Source organism: Hemicordylus capensis, chromosome 1 (assembly GCF_027244095.1).
Source record: "Hemicordylus capensis ecotype Gifberg chromosome 1, rHemCap1.1.pri, whole genome shotgun sequence".
Taxonomy (NCBI): Eukaryota; Metazoa; Chordata; class Lepidosauria; order Squamata; family Cordylidae; genus Hemicordylus; species Hemicordylus capensis.
The window spans coordinates 276,322,113-276,342,268 of record NC_069657.1 but is presented as its reverse complement, the minus strand read 5'-3'; the positions used below and the strand labels follow the sequence as shown (position 1 = coordinate 276,342,268).

General features: G+C 42.6%; 1 long non-coding RNA gene across 1 annotated transcript in view; it reads left to right on the top strand.

Moving 5' to 3' along the window:
* Positions 1–1,261: 1,261 nt before the first annotated feature.
* The window catches only part of LOC128340380 (uncharacterized), a 31,202-nt gene continuing 12,307 nt past the window's right edge, over positions 1,262–20,156 (top strand). The window contains exon 1 of the long non-coding RNA XR_008313662.1: positions 1,262–1,579. This is a non-coding gene — a long non-coding RNA (uncharacterized LOC128340380). The remainder of the gene's footprint in view (positions 1,580–20,156) is intronic.

Sequence of the window (20,156 nt, the reverse complement as noted above, 5' to 3'; positions counted from 1 at the left end):
AAGTTGTCAAGATGGTTCATGGGGTAACAGAATCACAGAGCTGGAAGGATGCAGTGTGACTTCTGCTAACTCAGCTCACACCTGATTCACAGTGAGGCCCAGTCACCATTTGGCCTGCAATTTTGAGTCAATGGTCACTGTCAATTTAAAATCAAATTGAGTGCAATAAAGAAAACAAAACCCTTAATTCCATACAGCCGTGGACGCCCTGACTAAGCCAGCCTGATCAGATATGTGGAGAAGATTCATCCATGCTGCTTTCAGAGTACTGCAGCATGGAGTGCACAAGGTGGGGGATTGTTTTTGTTCATCTTTGCTTTCCCTGGAAATCCCCTGCACCACCCAAAATATGTCCCTGAGGGCTGTGCAACCATCAGGGGCAAATATTTTGGTGGGAGAGGAGATATCCAGGGAAAGCAGAGACCAACAAAAATCTGCTCCCTTACCCTGCATGCTCTGCACAGTGGAGCTGGGAAAACTGTACACAATGCAGATGCATCTTCCCGATGCGCTGCTGCTGGCTTAGACAGCATATCAGCCAGTAGCCATATTCCATCATTATGTTGGACATGTTTGCACGTTGTGTGAATTACTGTATGTATGTTGATCTTAAAAGTGAACCTCAGTACAGGCAGGGTATTTGAGAGGACATATATGAAGTGCACTACTGTATATGTGCTGAAAATAATGTCTGAATAACGGCACAAGTGTTCTGATTTGTACATATGTGTACACTGCATACAGATTGTACATGCATTCAGCATAATGTGTGAATAAAGCTAGTGTTATTTAATCTTCCTGTTGACTTCTCTTCAGTATGTTGTATAATGGTGAAAGCCCTAGCAGCAGAGTTTCATTCTGGTATATCTCAGAGGATATAGTTGGCTGAAGTAATTTTCATTTGGCAACATTTGTATTTGCAGTTTTATTTCTCAGTGGCTTTTTGTTAAACACTGTTTTAAACCAGTTTGAATCAGGTGTGTCTGTGCATCTTTGTGTGTAATTTATGTCAGAGGTAATATAAAAGAGAAATCACAAAGATTACAGCCTACTGTTCATAGCATTAAAAAAGATATGTTTTAACACAACCCTAATTACAGTTTTGTGAAGTACTGTTGAGGCCTGCTGTGAAGTTTCATCAGGACACCGCTTTGTATTGTTCTTTTGCATTCTGTTGCCACAGCAACTGCTACTTCATGGTCTAGTTTGAAAAGGCCAAACACCTGCAGGATCACTCAGCAGAGGTGAGGAAGTGGAACACACTTGCAGGATTGGGCCCTTAATTAAAATTAGGAACTTCCCAAGATGATAGCTATTCTAAAGGAGCTGTAAATATAGTGAGCAGAATTATTGGCATTTACATCGGTTTTTCTTTTTTACACTCCTGGGGTTGCCCAATGACACCCCCCCCCAACGCTTTAAAAACCAAACACATTCAGAAGAAAAGCAGTGTCATAAACAACATATTGGAAGATTTAGTCCCTTTTATATTCACTGCCAATTCATTTGGGTTTATGATGATTTAAATGCACAAGCCAAACAAGGACAAGAGAAATGAAAGGCTGCTGAGAGACAAAAGGTGGGTGATAAATGGATATGTAAATATTCCAACTTCCATCCAGATTACCCCAAGGGGTTTCTTTTGGTCTCTCCTGTTGAACGGAGTCTAATGGGATAGTTCAGTTTAACACCACTCTGCTGCTTTTTACCTTATAGCCCATTTCCTCTAACATTTGTCTTGGTGTCAGGGTGTGAAGAGGGCATTTGGGGCATCAACAGCAAAGCAGATAGCTTAATTGGGAGCAGGTATGAGCACACCTATTGTTATCTGATGCTGTCTGAACAGGTACTTGCCCTTTAGACAGCTATTTCACCCTTTGTGGTGGTGAGATTAGGTTGTGAGTGACTAGGGGGTCAATTTTTCTATGAATTTCTATTTATGGAGACAAAACATTTAGCCAGTATATTTCCTTTAGAAAAAAATAGTTCCATAAAAAGAATTTTGTGGGCTGAACACCAAATTATCACTGCCCCTGTAGATTATAGCAGTAGCCAAAATTAGACTCCGAGTCAATTTTAATAATAAACTATTTAGATTTTAGGCACTAGAATGCTTTTCTAGTTAGCAATGGGGGGGGGGGCACAAAAATAAAATAGCATGTAATTTGATAACTCATATTTAGATTTCTTCATCAGATGGGAAATGACTTATATGTCATATGATAGTATTTGATGGTTGGCAGTCAATAGTGTTTAACATCTTGTTTTTATGAGTGCTTGGTAAACAACATGCAGTGGTATTTCATTTCTGACAGCACTTGACAGATAACATGCAATGGTAATTAGTTTGACAGTTTATGAGATTTCATACATCAAGTCTGCCACAATCAAAACAGTCAAGAGACTACCATGTCTAAAGTATTATGATTTAAAAGGTCCTCCCCCCCAAAAAAATATCTCACATCCAGAATGCAAATTTTAAACAGAAATTTCTCATCTGAAATAGAATTGGTGGAATTCCATGAAGGAATTGGAAAATTAAGTACATTCTGAATACTGAATATCCACTGAATATAAACTGAATATTTGATAGCTGAAATCTGATCTATGATTTCAGTACTTGATGTCATGACAGTAAGGTTGTCCTCACGAGCAGCCTACCCCAGGCTGGGGCATCCTAGCCTGGGTTAGGTTGCTCATGTACAGCGTCGGGGTCCATGTGGATTCCAGCACCGCCTGCCTGCCTAACCCCACTTTGAAGCCTGTCCTTTAGCCGAAGTTAAGGGTGAGAAGAACACACCCTCCACTCCAGTGCTGGGATCGTGTGTGAACTTGGGCTACAAGCAGAGTGCCTAAAGTGCCTATCTCATGGGGCTCATCGCATGGTGCATTATGGGATATCCGGAGGCCAGGATGCGTCATCATAACCTCCAGAGATCCACACTATCATGTGGTCGCGCAGCTTGTGTGCCAAAGACAAGTAGAGCAATTTTCTAGAGGAAAGGTAGGTTGAACCCTGCCTTCCCCTATTGCCTGCCCACGCCCACATTGGTCATAAGAACAACCTTAGTATCTGGTAACAGACATGCAATAGCATTAGTATTTGACAGTATTTCATAGCTTATGTACAATTGCACTTTTTTAGTCCCTTTAGGATCAGGGCCAAATCAATCCATGGTCTTTCCCTGCAGTCAGACAGGGTCCCCACCCACCCCCAGCACTGTTGGTCTTTCTGCAATGCCCACAATCTACAAATCACTTACATTTACTTAAGATGGAATAAACCATTTAAGGAGAAACATAGTTGTGTGCATGATTTCTGGGTCACACACTGCTTTGGACTGTGCACTTAGCTTCGGATAAAACACACCTGATTTTAAAGCAACTACCCACTTTTTCCACCCCTTGATCTGTAGCACACTTCTAACATATTCTTTCTTGCCCCTGTTCTCTGTCACCACCGTGCATTATTTTAAAATGTGTATAAACAAATTTAACAGTGGTGGGGTGGCAGGGCACAGCAAAGCAATAGAGAGATGAGGAAGCGGCAGAATCAGGAAGTAGCAGATTCAGTCCCTCCATGGCTGCATCTACAGGTAGCTCTGGGAGAGACTCCTGCCTGAAACCTTGGTGAGCCACTGCCAGTCAGTGTAGACAGTACTGAGCTAGTTATACCATGGTCTGACTCAGTGTAAGGCAGCATCCTGTGTTCTTATGTGATGAACAAGCAGAACATGGACATGAGCAGGCAGTAGCGCCGCCTTCCTCCAAGTCTCAAGAACCCTGAAACTTGAAATCAAATGCAAATTTCTGACCCTTGCCCAGCTCTAAAGCTGGGAGGATTAAAACAAAACAAAACAAAGAGACAACTTTGCTGGGACGCAGCTTTTCTTTGCCACCTGAGAGTGGGCTTTCCTCTCACCCCTCCCCGCCCCGCTTCTAAATGCCTGCTGTCTGGTGATCAGAATTCATCCTGTATCGCATGTGCGCTTTTTCTGATGCTTGTCAGCTGGGCTAAGGTACCAAGCACTTTTGATATCTACATTAATAATCCAGTAATTAGTGAACTTTTCAATGCATCGCCTTTTGGATTTGTTAGACTGAAATGCTAGCCACAGTTCAACAACGTTATCTGATCTTTAATCTGTGGAAACGGAGCACCAGCTGGACATGTGAGATAGCAACACAGTTTGCTCGCTTCTGGATATTGCCAAGGCCTTAAGTAGGCAAAGGAAGATAAAAGGGGAGAAGACAACAGAGCACCCAGGGGAAGAACAAACCCAGCAGGGGACAATCTGAACTGTCCCTTCTCATTATAGCACTTGTGCAGCCCCCTGCCAAGCATTAAGTTCTTCAAAAATTGTTTGAGAAATTGGAAGATACATTAGGATGAAATCATGTCATTCCCCTTCAATAAGGATACCTCGATACTTATTTTTGACATGAGAAATATTTGAGCGGGTGGTGTTTTTTTTAACCAGTGGGGCCTGGCAAATGAAGTGTTGGCATAACAACCTTTGCAGGGAAATGCTAAAAGTGATTCTCAGAATGATCTTTTGTTCAGCTGCAGCTACAGCAAGGAGTCAAGAGAAACATCACAAGGCTCAATGACATGTTTTACTACAAGTGCAGGCCTGGAGACATCTATCTACCTATCTATCCGAGTCATTTTGCAATTTCTATGTAAATTTCATTGGCTTAATGTGGTTCCTGCAAGGGAGATTTACTGATAACTCTTTAAAATAATGATGTTGTTAATTTATTCTGAATTACTGCACTGATCGCCTTAAAGCACTTGCAGCAGATTCATTAATAATATCTAATGAACCCACCCTGAAACTATGTCTGTGAAATATTGCAGGTATTTGGGTGACAGAATCAACCTATTCTCTTTTATACTGTGTGGGTTTTTTTTGTTTTTTTTTACTAGATCCTCATCCAGAGAATGAGAGTACTTGGGAGCACAGGGCAGAGCTTAGTGTAAAGAGCTGCCTCTGGATACTGCCATTTTGGAAACTGCCAACTGGATACTCATAAGAACAGCCCTGCTGGATCAGGCCCAAGGCCTATCTAGTCCAGCGTCCTGTTTAACACAGTGGCCCACCAGATGCCTTTGAGAAACCCACAGGCAAGGAGTGAGGGCATTCCCTCTCTCCTGCTGTTATTCCTCTTCAACTGGTATTGATAGGCATCATGCCTCTGAGGCTGTGTTGCAGGAAAATCCTCTGGAACCTTGCCCTCCTGTTTGATTCAGTCCCTTGCTTTCATCCGTCCATCAGATTTGACAGAGAATGGGGTGTGTTACTGAACCAAAGAGGATTAGGCAAGCTCCCCGCAATTGAACTCGTTGCCTGACAGAATTTAGTCAAATACAATGAGGGTGTGTGCTCAAAAAATGGCTTTTTATTCATGAATCATGAAGGCACAGTATAAGTCAAAAGTCTGGCATGCATTGCACACGAGGCTATGCAGTGGCTATCCTATATAGATTCAAAAAAGCAAGCAAATCAGTAAATCCTACAGTATACGTCTTTGTGAATAAACAGATGTATTCATGAGGTGCCAACTAGCTTTGGCTACATCCGCTACCGTTGTGGCCTATCTGCCCTCCCTACTCCTTATCGGTATTTTCTGATATCTTCAGGTGCCAGCTATGTTTCTTCTTCTGCTGAGTGGAGAATTGTCTCATGCCCTTGGCTACATTCAGAAGCTATTCCCATGAGCAGCAAAAATCGGGCTAGGAGAGCCTAGCCTGATTTTTGCTGCTCGTGTAAACCACCAGGCTCGCATGTGAGCCTGGTGGCTTACAAGCGGCTAGCCCGCTTAGGTAGCCCGCCCCTTAAACCGGGTTTGTGGAGTGAGCGCTCCGCAAACCCATTTTTTAAAATCGTGAGTAGCTGTGGTGCTGCTCCGTGCCACAGCTACTCACAAGTAGACCCCGACAGGGAAGCTGAAAAGCAACCTCTCGGCTCGGGGAGTCTCTCCAGTATGCCCTGCGTGCTCGCGCAGGGCATGCTGGAGCTTCCATGGGCTGTGGGGCCCCCGAACTCCCCAGCCCCGGCCAGCTCCGTGACGGAGTCAGTAGTCGTGTGGGCGGCTACTGCAGCTGCCCAGAGCAGACTGTCTGCTCGTCTATGGGGAGAGCGGGCAAACCCCCTAGAGGCTCTTCACACTAATCGTGTGAAGATCCTCACAGTGTCTTTTGTCAGGCTCTGGTATTTTGCTCTCTCTTGGCAGAGAGAGAGACCTTACATTCTTAAACAAGCTTGTTCTTAAACAAGCATATGACTTCTGGCCATACATTCTGTTAGAAGCCTGAACCAAACTTTACACTTATTGATGATTGATGAGCCTGTATTAAACATTTCCATATCAGCTGGAGGTGACCCACAGCCACCAGACTAGTAGCCAGACTTGTCAGCCATGAATTTGTCTAAGCCCCTTTTAAAGCCATCCAAGCTATTGGCCATCACCACATCTCATGGCAGTAAGGTTGCCATATTCAAGCCTGCGAATCAAGGTACCCTAATTTGCACATTTTGTAAACTGGCCTGCAAATAATTTGCATATTATACAAATCATGCAATTGAGCTTCTGCACTTTCCAGTTGACTTGCATTTGCCCTGGATACCTGCCAACAATAGTTTGTGAAGATCTCTTTGCCTGACCATTTTATTTATTTTATGTGTCTATTTGATTTATATACCACCCTTCCAAAAATGGCTCAGGGCACTTTCCTGAGCATTAAACACCCATTTTCATGAGCATTAAACACCCAGACTTTATATCCCAACACTTTGTAATATAGGAATTCAGTTTTTAACATTGTCTAATGATCTGTGTGTGGTGCTGTCATGGATTCCTCACCAACTGCAGACTACCACCCCACTCCATTTCCCAATATCTCAATATGCTATTTATTGGTTTAAACATGCTAATTTAAATATGCTATTTATTGGTGAAGGTGAAGATAATTAAAGCTCATGCTGAGAAGCATTACTGAGACTGAGTGCATTTTCATTGCCACTAAATTCTAAAATTGACCCCACAAAACTGGCACTAGGGCTTAAGGCTTTCATGCTTAAGCCTTGTCACAGTCACCATTTACATCCTGAAATAAATACATAAAATGTAACACCAAAATGACTATAGGCTTTAAAAAGAGCAGGGGCAGGGAGAATTCATGGTGCTTAAAGCAAAATGTAAAAACACACAAAAACAAAATAATATATATTATTATTTGAAAATAATAATGAAGCCTACACTCAGTTTTGTTGGAGCTAGGACCCTGGCAGCATCAGCTCTCAGCTGGAATGTCTCATAGTAATCACTAGGGGGTTATTAGGGTCATGGATAAAAGTGCTGGACTCCTCCCTCTTTGTTCTTCCAGTGTTAGTCTCCATTTTGTCTCTCTGCAGATGGCTGTTTGTTTTGGTCTCTCTCTTCAGCCATGAGCTACAGCTGAAATAAGCTGCAGGCACTTTCACATTTGTTTGTAACCTTTTCTTTAAATAAATCCTTGTAGTTCTTCAATACTTAAGAACTGTCTCAAGACCTCTAGCTTTGCTGCTTTCTCACCAAACTGTTTTTGCTTTTCTATTTGGGGACTGAACTGCGATTCTTCCCCTACATGTTTGACATATTACCAGCAGCAATAGAACAAAAAATAAATGCACATATTTTCAGTAAACGCTGCAATTCTGAACACACTTACTTGAGAGAAAATCTGATTGAAACCAATGGTACTTACTTCTAAGTAGGCATGCATAGACTGGATTGCACTATAAAGCCAAAGACCTTAAACATTACAATACACAGCCTGGTAGGCAGTGATTTACATCAAAACCAAGCTATCCTCTCAGCTGCCTGATAGAGAGGATCAAGCTATCCTCTCAACTGCCTGATAGAGATCCACTGTTGATTTAAAAAAAACAAAAACAAAGGCAACATTCCTTGGGGGATTACTATACTTGTGAGGCTCTTCCAGCTAGCCTCCTGTGAAGGCCTCAGTTGTAGTCCAGTGGTTGAGCAGAATAGTGACTTCGCGTTTTGCTCCATAACTCCACTTCTACAAGCTTAGCTTTAAAAAAAAAAAAAAAAATGAAATCTGGGAATCTGGGGAAATCCAGGCACTGCCTGAAAATCTCTGGGAGACAACAACCTTACCTGGCAGAGAATTCCATATATAATTATGTGCTGTATGAAAAAGTTTTGTTGGTCCTAAATTTCTTTGCAATCAATTTCATGGGATGACCCCTGGTTCCAGTGTTATGTGAGAGGGAGAAGAATTTCTCTCTATCCACTTTCTCCACATCATACATGATTTTATAGACCTCTATCATGTCTCCCCGCAGTCATCTTTTTTCTAAACTAAATAGCTCCAGGTGTTGTAGCCTTGCCTCATAAGAAAGGTGCTCTAGGCCCCTGATCATCTTGGTTGCCCTCTTCTGCACCTTTTCCAGTTCTACAATGTCCTTTTTTAGATGTGGTGACCAGAATTGTATGCAGTACTCCAGGTGTGGCCTCACCATAGTTTTGTATAAGGGCATTATAATATTAGCAGTTTTATTTTCAATCCCCTTCTTAATAATTCCAAGCATGGAACTGGCCTTTTTCACAGCTGCCACACATTGAGTCTACACTTTCAACGAGCTGTCCACCATGACCCCAAGATCCCTCTCCTGGTCAGTCACTGACAGCTCAGACCCCATCGGCGTATATGTGAAGTGAAGTTTGTTGTTGTTTTTGCCCCAGTATGCTTCACTTTATACTTGCTAACATTGAACCAATTTGCCATTTTTTGGCCCACTCCCTCAGTTTGGAGAGATTCTTTTCAAGCTCCTCATTATCTGTTCTGGATTTCACTACCCTAAATAGTTTGGTGCCATCTGGAAATTTGGCTACCTCTCTGCTTACCCCAGCTTCTAGATAATTTATGAATACATTAAAAAGCAATGGTTCCAGTACAGATCCCTGGGGGACCCCACTTCTCACTTCCCTCCATTTAGAGATCTGTCCCTTTATACTTACCCTCTGTTTCCTTTCCTTCAACCAGTTACCAATCTACACATGAACCTGTCCCATGATTCCTAGTTTCTCAAGTGTCTTTGATGAGGAACTTTGTTGAAAGCTTTTTGAAAGTACAAGTATACAGTGAGGCGGATCTCATGGTCAAGGAGACCTGCCTTGGGAGGGTTAGTGGGGAGAGCGGGCTTAGCAGTCACGAGCAGTCAGTCTGCTCCGGGTGGCCTAACTGCTCGCCCACACAACTGCCGGCTCCATTAATGGGGCTGGGAGGATCGGTGGCCACGCTCCCCCCATAAGTTCCAGCATGCCCTGTGCAAGTGCGCAGGCCATGCTGGAGAGACCCTCGAGCCAGGAGGCTGCTTTTGAGCCTCCCAGTCGGGGGGTCTACCCGCTTAAGAACCACCAAGCTTGCAGCTGAGCCCGGTGGTTCTCACAATGGGAGAAAATCAGGCTAGCCTCTGCTAGCCTTATTTTCTCCCATTGTGTGAATAGCCTCTATGTCAACTGGATCACCTTTATCCACATGCCTCTTGACACTCTCAAAGAACTCCAAAGGGTTAGTGAGGCAAGATTTACCTTTGCAGAAGCCATGCTAGTTGTTCTTCAGCAAGGCCTGTTCTTCTATATGCTTAACAATTTTATCTTTAAGAATGCTTTCCATCAATTTGCCGGTTACCTTAAGCTAACCAGCCTGTAATTTCCCAGATCCCCCCGGATCCCTTTTTGAAAATCTGTGTTACATTGACTACTTTCCAGTCCTTTGGTACAGAGCCTGATTGTAGGGATAAGTTATATATTTTTGCAAGGAGGGTGGCAATTTCAAATTGAATTCTTTAACAACTTCTCTATGGATGCCATCTGGCCCTGGCGATTTATTAATTTTTAATTTTTTCAGACAGTTTAGAACATAATCTCTTGTCACCTCTATCTCTCAGTTCTTTAGCCTTTGTCCCTGAGAAGTTCTGTTCAGGCACAGGTATATGCTCAGTATCCTCCACCATGAAGGCAGATGCAAAGAATTCGTTTAGCTTCTCTGCATTCTCCATAGCCTCCTTAATATTCCCTTTCACTTTGTCATCATCTAATAATCCAACCATCTCCCTGGCAGGTGTTGCTAGCAATGCTTTTCTGCATGCTCTTAGGAGCCTCCTTGTTTGTGTTTGAGTCTCCAGGCTTGGGGATCTTACTCTTGACATGCTCCGGAGCCTCACAGCACCATGAGCTCCCTGTTTATGGCACATGGGGACAGGTCACTTAGCAACAGTGGGCCAGTAGCCCCTAAATTTGGCTCCTAACAAGCAAATTGGAAAGGGGAACAGATTCACACCCTTCCTATGCTGGGATACCCTAAGTAGACTGCAGAAGTTAACTAAAAGCAAGTTAACTCTCTGCCAAGGCCCATCTGCACTCAGAGTGAACTGCCTCCCCATCCTCTCCTTTCACAAAGGATAGCAGCCAGCTAAGGCACCAATTAGCTCAGCAGGAAGAACACAGATAAAGCAAATCTCCCTACTCACAAAAGAGGCTGTCAATAAATACCTAAGAGATGCACCCATTAAAAGTACTGATTGTACTAATGGACCTTCTGTCCATGCAGATTTCTTCTTCTCATGTCCATGCACTCTATTTTAATAGCAGAAGCCTTGGCATACCTCGGCAATTCCCACATTGTTACAAGCAGGAAGAGTTAGACCATCAGCAATGGAATCCTTGCCGTTTCCACCCAACACACATATCCAATAAGAAAGGTCAATTGGAATGTGCCCCCAGGATATGTTTTTGGGTATAAGAAGTCCCTGTTTCTTGATCCAATGTGCTCTTTATGTCCCATTCACCTTTGAGTCACCAGATGCTGCTTGGAAGATTTATTGTCCACAGGCCATGACAGGCTGTGCTTTGTGCCATCCTTTAGATCAGCTTCCTTGCCCAGCTTGATCTGCCCAGTCTTCCTTGCTAACATAGGAAGCTGGTTCCATGGTGGAAGCACCCGCGTGGATTCATCTCTATCAACTATTCCCTCCAACCTTCTTGCACCTGCTTTTGCCTTAGCTGTCCTGGAGAAACAAGGTCCCTCAGTGGTTCCAGGAGCCTTGAGATCCCTTTGTCCAGATCAGGTGATATGAGCATTTGCCCTGCACTGGAACCAATTCTATCTCTATCCCCCTTTCTTAAATCCAACTGCCTCCCTCTCTAAAAAGCCTCTTTCTCTTTCCTGCCAGGGAACTTACACAATTATGACTTTAAGCTAAAATGCCTCATTGTAGTTAAACATATTTTAGATAGTAATATTGCTTAAACCACACATTTCTTTCTGCTGTACCCCTCCCTACAGTAAATACTCTCTTTTGATTTTGAAACTTATATCTTGTCTCAGTCCAGTCATTTCCTGAGTCCAGAACTTTGTGCAAATTAAATCTGATATGAAACGGTCCTTTCTGAGCTAATTTCCCCACACAAGCCTGAGCATAAATGTAGAGGTGATCACCAATCACCCTGGGGCAGTTTCATTAACACAGATTTCCTGCTTCTGATGTATTTAAAGAAGTTTTCTTTATTCCCCTTGATGCTTTTAGCCAAATGTTCTTCAAAGTCTCTTTTTATCCCTTCTTGTCTCCTTGCATTTCTTCTGCCAGAGTTTTGTGTTCCTTACTGTTCTCTTCATTTGGGCAGGTCTTGCAACTTTTGAAAGAAGTCTTTCCCCCCTTTACAGGTTCCTTGACTTTATTTGTTAGCCATGTTGGCATCCTCCTGGATTTGGTGGTACCTTTCCTGATTTTTGGTATACATTCTAACTGGTCTTCTATTATTGTGGTTTTAAATAAATTCCATGCATTCTGGAGCAAAGTGACTATCTTGATTTTCCTTTTCAGCTTTCTTTTCACCAAACTCCTCATTTTGGAAAAGTTACCTGTTCTTAAGTTCAGAATGTCTGTGTTAGACTTATTTGGCAACTCTCTCCTTGCACGTATGCTGAATTTGATCACACTATGTTCACTGTTCCCTAAATGTTCCACAACACTGACTTCTTGTACCAGGTCCTGTATACCAGGATTAAGTCTAAGATTGCCCCCGAACCAGTTCATGCACATCCTTAGAGTTTGTATCCAGGGATAAGTGTTCCACTGGTGGTTCTCACTGGCCCACCATGTTTCCATTATGCCTACTATATCTATGTTTTCATTAGCAACTGAGCACTCTACTCGTATGCTTGCTCCTCACTGACTGACTTGTTATCAAAAACTAACAGGTTATCAAAATTGTTAAGGTACTTTCCCAGCAGAATAAAAGCTGATTTCATTCACACCTAGTTCAAAACACCCCAAATTCTTATGAATGTAATCCATATGACATGCAAATGGCTTAACATAGGAACACAGGAAGCTGCCATATACCAAGTCAGACCATTGGTCTATCTAGCTCAGTAGTGTCTACAGAGACTGGCAGCGGCTTCTCCAAGGTTGCAGGCAGGAATCTCTCTCAGCCCTATCTTGGAGAAGCTGCCAGGGAGGGAACTTGGAACCTAGATGCTCTTCCCAGAGCAGCTCCATCCCCTGAGGTGAATATCTTGCAGTGCTCACACATCAAGTCTCCCATTCAAATGCAAACAGGGCAGACTCTGATTAGATAAGGGACAAGTCATGCTTGCTGCCACAAGACCAGCTCTCCTTGGAACATGAATTCAATCTCTTGATGGTGGCCAGCATTCTAGCACCTAGCAAGTGAAGCCACATGTGTGACAGAAGGGTATAATATTAGACGTCCCTTTCCACATACTAAAACCAGCCTAAGATTGGGAGAAGGGGATTTGCAGTGGCACCCATGAATAGAATTCTGAAAGCAGTACAACATAATCATAGAATGGCTGAGTGGAGATGAGTAAGACCATAAAATGTTAATTTATTGGGGGAAGGAGGTCTTTCTGTGGCAACCAGGAACACAATTATGATTTCAGAATCCATGCTGCATTTATCAGTAATACAACAGTAATGATTATTATTAGCATCCATTCTGAGTCCTTAAAGTGTATCAGTTTCAGTTGTGTCTTATTCAACAAGATGCTTATGACTCTATTTCTCACATTATCTCAATAATCCTTACAAGCAGCCCTGTAATCTGGGAAGTAGCTTCCTTAAGGCTACCTAGTGAGTTCATGGCTGAGTTCAAATCTGAGCTGACTTGGAGACTTCCTGCTCCTGTTCCCTGCTACACTCACTTGGGTAAGACTTTGCCAAGCTATGAAAATCTGCTTTTATTTTGACTTGCTATTTAAATGGAGCCATAAGCATCTTGTTCGTAGAGACATAGCTAGAAAAGTATTTATTACATTGATATCCTGTCCAAGTTATTCAAAAGAGCAATGGGCTTGTTAAAATCAAGCTCAGCCTGCAGCTGCCCCTCCATGCAATAACACTGGGGCCAATGTGCAAATGTGCCCATCCTGACATCACTCAAGAAGAGTATGTGATGTTTTCTAACACATATAGAGGGGTGATTTGGATGATCACCCCTCACATGTTTTTAAAAGACGTGCCATGACATTGTCAGCACATCCTTGAGTGATGTTGGGGTGGGCACATTCACACTGCAGCCCCAGAGTTATCACATGGAGGGGCAGCTTCAGGCTGAGGTTCATCTGACCCAGCCCATTATGGGACAAATGTATGTATGAGTTTTACACTAGGAATGGTGAATTAGGTTTCTGAGATTGGGAATTAGATCTAACCATTTAGACTGGTAGTCTTTATAAAACCAGCCAATATATTGCTATGACAGTGGTCTACTTCCGCGGTTCCCTTCATTTTGCCTCCAATTTTTGTTCCAGAAGACTGAAATGGCAGCAGTGTATTGAAATCTCCCATATTTAGGAGATTTAACTTTTAGGAGCACACAGGAGCATTCCAAAAGGAAGTCAGCTGCCTGAAACAGAGTTTTCAGCTTGGCCTGATTACATTACACACACCATGCATATTGAAACACTCTGGCAGTTTCCTAGTGCTCGCAGTGAGGGACCTGAACCTTTTGACCTCAAACATCTTATTAAAGCCTATGCCGGACTGTGCTTCTACAAGGGAGGGGAGAAAGGAGCAAGAAATGACTGGACTTATTCTCTCCTATAATTCATTCAAGTAAGCCCTTGTTGAGTGGAGGACCTTGGCTTTGATGTTCAAGTCTCCTAATTGGAAGGAAGTGAAGTGTTAGCCTGTCAGGCTATTAGTCTCTCATCAAATACTTTAAGAGGTATTGGGACATTGAAGTTCTCACACCTTGGCAAAAAAACGCCCAGAGTGGCCTGGTCTTTGTTAAGCCATTTCAACTTTGCATCTGTCTAAAATAAAGAGTTTAATATATGTTATCCCTTAAATTTTCTTTCCCTTTATCTCCATTTTAAAAAACTGCCTAGAGCTCATTGGCATTCTTTGGCAGCAATGTTAGGAGCGGGTGGATGAACGGAACAGGCTGAGAATGTGTACCTTGTGGAAGGTTCAACACCGATTTTGAAAGAACTGCACTGGTTGGTTAGCTGCCCTGGTTATTACCTATAATGCCCTCAATGACTTGGGTCCAGGGTTCTTAAGAGAGCACCTTCTCTGTCGTGAACTTTGCTGCCTATTAAGATCATCTGGAGAGGTCCGGTTACAGTTGTCGCTGACTCTTTTGGTGGCAACTCGGGAATGGTCCTTCTCTGTGGCTGCCCCAGGGCTCCCTACCGAAAAAAAGAGCATCTCCTTCTCTGTTTGCTTTTAGGAGGACTCTGAAGATGTACATGTTTTCCCAGGCTTTTAATTGAAATTTTAATTTTAATGTGTGTTTATTCACTGAGATTTTTACCAGTTTTATGAATTTTAACTGTTTTATATTGTTTTTATATTATATTTTAACTTGTACATGGTCTGGCAAGTTCTATATCAGGTGGTATAGCAATACTACTACTAATAATACTTCTATTCATTCATTCATTTTAAGTGAACGCTTAGCATTCTTTCTACCATGTGAGCTGTGAGCTTTGGGTTGGTTCATTAAACCTTCTTCAAATCACCAGGTAAAACTTCTATTCACGTGGAGATCATCTGCAGAGGAGCCTGAGAAGATGTGAAACTATCTCAACAGTACTGATATGATGTCATATAGTAATAACATGATTCTTGCTGCTAGAGATGCTAGAGCTATACAACCTATAACCCCTTCAACTGGATCTACAGTGTTTCCTTCCCCCACTGCACTGCATATGAGCAGGGGGCCTAGCATAGGCTGAGAGTGAGAGTGCTATGCAAACAGAGATTTAATTTGGTATGTATCCACATATTTGACTCTTCCCACGCAGAAATAACCTGCTTTGGATCAGAACCAGGGGACCTTGGAGGTCTTCTACTCTAACCCCCTGCTCAGTGTAGGAAACTGTTACAGCATGCCTATGTCTGCCCAGCTTCTGTTTGGAAACCTTCAGTGAAGGGGAGCCCACCACAGCTTGAGGCACACTGTTTCACTGTCAACATCTTCCTAATGTCTAGCCTCAATATATATACTTATATATACGCTCATCTATACTTCTGAAGAAGGGGATAATGCTGACCCTAGTCAGCAGGTGCTAGGATACCATTAACACACAGCTTCCCTAATCCCTCTGTCTCATGGTTTATGGCTGTCACTGACCAGGTACTCCTTAAGATTAGCCAGAGGTCTGTAGATAATACTTCTTACTGCTCTGATGTGTGGCTGGAGCACCTTGGCCATGGGTATGCAGTGTCATAAACTAGGGGTTCTCAAACTTGGATCCTCAAATGTTGTTTGAGGTAAAGGTAAAGTCGGTGTTGACTCCTGGCGACCACAGAGCCTGTGGTTTTCTTTTGGTAGAATGCAGGAGGGGTTTACCATTGCCTCCTCCCATGCAGTATGAGATGATGCCTTTCAGCATCTTCCTATATCTCTGCTGCCTGAGTTAGGAGTTTCCCACAGCCTGGGAAACATACCAGCGGGGATTCGAACTGGCAACCTCTGGCTTGATAATCAAGTCATTTCCCCACCGCGCCATTAGGTGGCTACAACTCCCATTATCCCCAGCCACAATGGCCAAAGGCCATTGTAGCTGGGGGTGATGGAAGCTATAGTCCAACATCTGGGGACCCAAGTTTGAGAACCCCTGTAATAACCTATGGGTTGCAGTGGGTGAGGATGAACTCTATATAGTAATTCCCTCACACATACTGTAACTTAGAACTGATGCACTGAGGTCAAGCAAGAACATTTACTTATGTAGCATTGCCAGTAGCGGTGGCGGGGGGCGGGGGATAGAACATTTAGAAGCTAGTCTCATGACCAGGAGAAGTCGGGCTAAGGGAGCCTAGCCCGATTTCTCCTGGTCTGCTGCCACAGGAGCTGTATGGCAGTACCCTTCCCCTTAAACGAGGTTAGTGGAGCTTCTGAGAACTCTCATTTCCTGCCAAGGTGTATAGAACTAGAAATTTTATATGCACACTGGACTGAGAGGCATAGAAAACTACAAACCATGCACCCCACAAGTACATGTTGTACCTAGGCCAATTAAGGTGGGCCTACTAGGTTCTCCTCGCCACTGGTTTCTACACCCCTTTGGAAGGGTGAACCTTCTTCTGGTAGAGGGGGCTAACTACCATATGTGAACCCCATTGTGAACCCCATGATAAAGGTCAGAGTTGTTGGGTGTGGTTCATAATGGGGTATTAATATCTCAACCTGGGAGAGTTTGTATTGCAAGCCCCATAATACAATTTAGTTCTGACATTGGCAGGTTGAACTCCTGCCAATGCTCCCTGTCACAACTTCACAACTGTCACAACTGTCACAACTTCGTCTTTAACAAAGCTTCCATGACACAGGGATGCCCCTTTGCTCATGTTACTGCAGGCCATCTTTTGTGCTACTGTAGGGAAAATGCCTTTTATGGATTGGACTAGTACTACTGAGTACATGCTTTATCTTTCTTGTGATTGGGAATACCTTTCTAAATCGTTAAGAGTTCAATAAGTCACTTAAGCATGAACTTAGCTTTAATACAAATATTCTTTGAGCTCAAGAGAGTGAAGTGTAGGTTTATAACTAAGAAGACTTGTGAACCTTTGGGTGAGGCCTCCACATGTCTAAAATGTTCTGCTTATTGTGCTTACAGTGCAGACAGCAACAGCTGAAATTATTTGCAAGGCTTTTTCAGCACCACTGAGAATCCAGCTTTTGCACTGAATGCTGATCCTGGCTACTCCATCTTATTATCCCCAAATTAGCTGTGCTCTCCAGATGCAAACATGAGTGAAAGTTTGTAAAGTGCTATAAAAATTAATTACTGAAAAAGGAGGGGCACAATGAGTCCCCTAAACCACAGAGGAGGATGAAAGAAAATTGACTGCAGTGGAAATGAAAGCTAAAGGGATACCGTTAAGGAGAAAAAACACTTCAATAAAAACTCATTGGTTCAGTTACTGGAACCATTTTATGTTAGAACACATTGAGAAATGTTTTAATGAATGTTTCATTATGTTTAGTTGTTGTTGTTTTTAAAATTCCCCTTTCATACATGTATGTTTTGAACGGGAGTGATGATGCACATAGAGAACCTACTGAGAATGGGCATTACGGTTTTTGCAGTGTGAATGTTCACCATTTACCTCTGTTTATCCCTTTTGGTCCATCAGCATCCTGGCATTCCTATATCTAGGAGTTCCATCACAAGGATGCATGCTGTAGTTAATCCTATCGAGTGCTGCTTATGCTGATAAAGGACTCACAAAATTTATTACTGCAAATAATAAAATGGCCAAGTTAAGAAACCATGGTTTAGCACTACAAGGATGAGCTTTTGGGTGCTTTTGGGCTCATGTGCTCCCTGTGAAGAAACGGGCTGGGGTTTATGCACTTAACATGAGCGCTCTGGCCCCAATCCACTCCTTTTCTTCTTAGTAGTGCTGCCTCCACTAGAGGAAGACCTCTAGCTATAAGCCTTGGTCTTGGGGCCCCCTAGCCTCTTCTCTGCTGATCCCCTCTGTCACTTCTCTCAGCAGGAGAGAGAAGATGTGACATGTTCATTTCAGCATTAAGGTGGAAACTCCCACAGTGCTCTCTCTCTTTTTCTCCACACTCCCCCTCCCCTCTCCTGTTCTCTTGTTCACAAGATTTAAAGGGGATTTAAAGCTTCTGCTTCCACGTTAAAACAAATAATAGGGAACTCTGTTATTAACTCAAGGAACTGTGGTTTGTTCCAAATATATTTAGTTAACCATTAGGATCAATCCAAAGTTTATTATGAACTTACTGGCTGACTTATTTCGCTTCCACCTGTGTTTAAATTAAGACTTTGCATTATTGTGCAAGAGTGCTAGTATAGAAATGCGTAGAAATGTGCAAATGGAGTTGCACAATGGCCATTATTTATAGTTGTCGCCCATTGTGCAACTCCAGTGTACAGTTTCACATGTTTGTGCAAGAGCGCCCTTACGCAATTGCACAAATGCATCATTAAAACACAGATGAAGTTGCACCATGTCACCATGGTGCACCATGTCAGCTGTGATTTGTTCTGAAGTGGAAGTGGAAGCTTTGGGTCTTTTTCTCTCATGCGCAAGGGAGGAGTAGAGCAGGGAGAGGAGCTTATGGTTCTCAGAGGCTCCTTCTTGTAGTGCTAAACCACAGTTTAGCATTACATCTGAACCAGACTGATGATTTGCATGATTTGTGTATTGAGTGTTTGAAAGCACAGGTTTTGAGCCTATAACAAGGTAGAAATCTGACTGTTCAGTAGTGTCAGCTTTACATTTTCTATCCATTTGCCTGATGTTAAACAAGCAGGTATAGCCTGCCTCACTGATGTAAGGGAAATTTGGTACGCTTAGCTTGTTAATAGATTGTGTGTTCCTCCTGCAGAAGGATTACAGCTGGAGCTACATTTTTGCCATGGTATGTTTTTGGAAGCACTGTAGATTTTTAGAAAATCATGAATAACTTTCTGTGATAGTTTTCCATGGGACTGTGGTATATGAGCAGTAGAAGACTGCAGTCTGTGTACAGTGTGTCATTAACGTTTACTGCACTGGGGTGTTTACCTTTGCCATGGTATTTGCTCCAGCCTCTATACTTAGATTTCAAAATACTGTAAGTGTTCATGTTAAATTTAACTTGCTAGAATTGTATGCTCATTCTGGGGGGGAAATGGCACTATGTGTGTGTGTTGTTGTTTTTTTAACATTCCAAGCTATGTGCTCGATCAAACTATATCCTGGTATTCCACAGTCCTATGCAAATACCACACATGTGCATACTGGGCATATAATTTGACCTCTGGAGAATCTCAGCATTTTTCTTTTTTAAAAAATTAAGCTACTTCTTGCCTCTATAGCCCTGAAAACAAGCTAGAAAATGTGTTAGTAGGACCATGCTAACACTACTCATTTTTACTCATTAAAACCTCTGTTTTACTTCCGGCTAATTACAAAATGGCAATGCCTCAGCAGTGCTTAAAGGGCCCAGTGTGGGGGAAATCAAAGTGATGTGTCTGAAGTTGCTGTTAAAAGGGGAGAAACCCCACTGACTGCAGAAGACAGTTAGAAATGCTTGCTGGATCAAGGTATGTGTGGCTATGAGAATTTAGGTGGCTGCATTTCATTATATGTCAGTAGGTGACTCAAACATTGCAGAGGAGACAGAGACACATATTTTAAATCAAATGGTTGTGCAAACTGACCCACTAAATGCTGATTCACACTGCACTGGAATGTCTTATTTGTCTGAATGGTATGACTTTTAAATTGTAAGGTGATGGAACACTCTAAAAGTGACTAAACACCACTATATAACATTTCCTGCCTGCCTGTCTCCCACATGTTTAACTCTGTTTTTTAACTCTGAATATAAAATATATATTCCAGATTTAAATTTAAAGTTTTCAAACAACAACAACAGGGGAGGAGCATCAAAGAGAAGAAACAGAGCGTCAGCAGCCCTGCTTATACATATGTATAATGTATAGCCTAACTCTCAGCACAAACTGCTCACAGGGTTGCTGTGTGGCTAGAAGACCACTCTCTGAGCTCTTTGGAAGAAGGCTGGAGCGCCAACTTAAATAATAATTGGGAAGAGCCAACTATTTCATGAGTACTATCAGACTG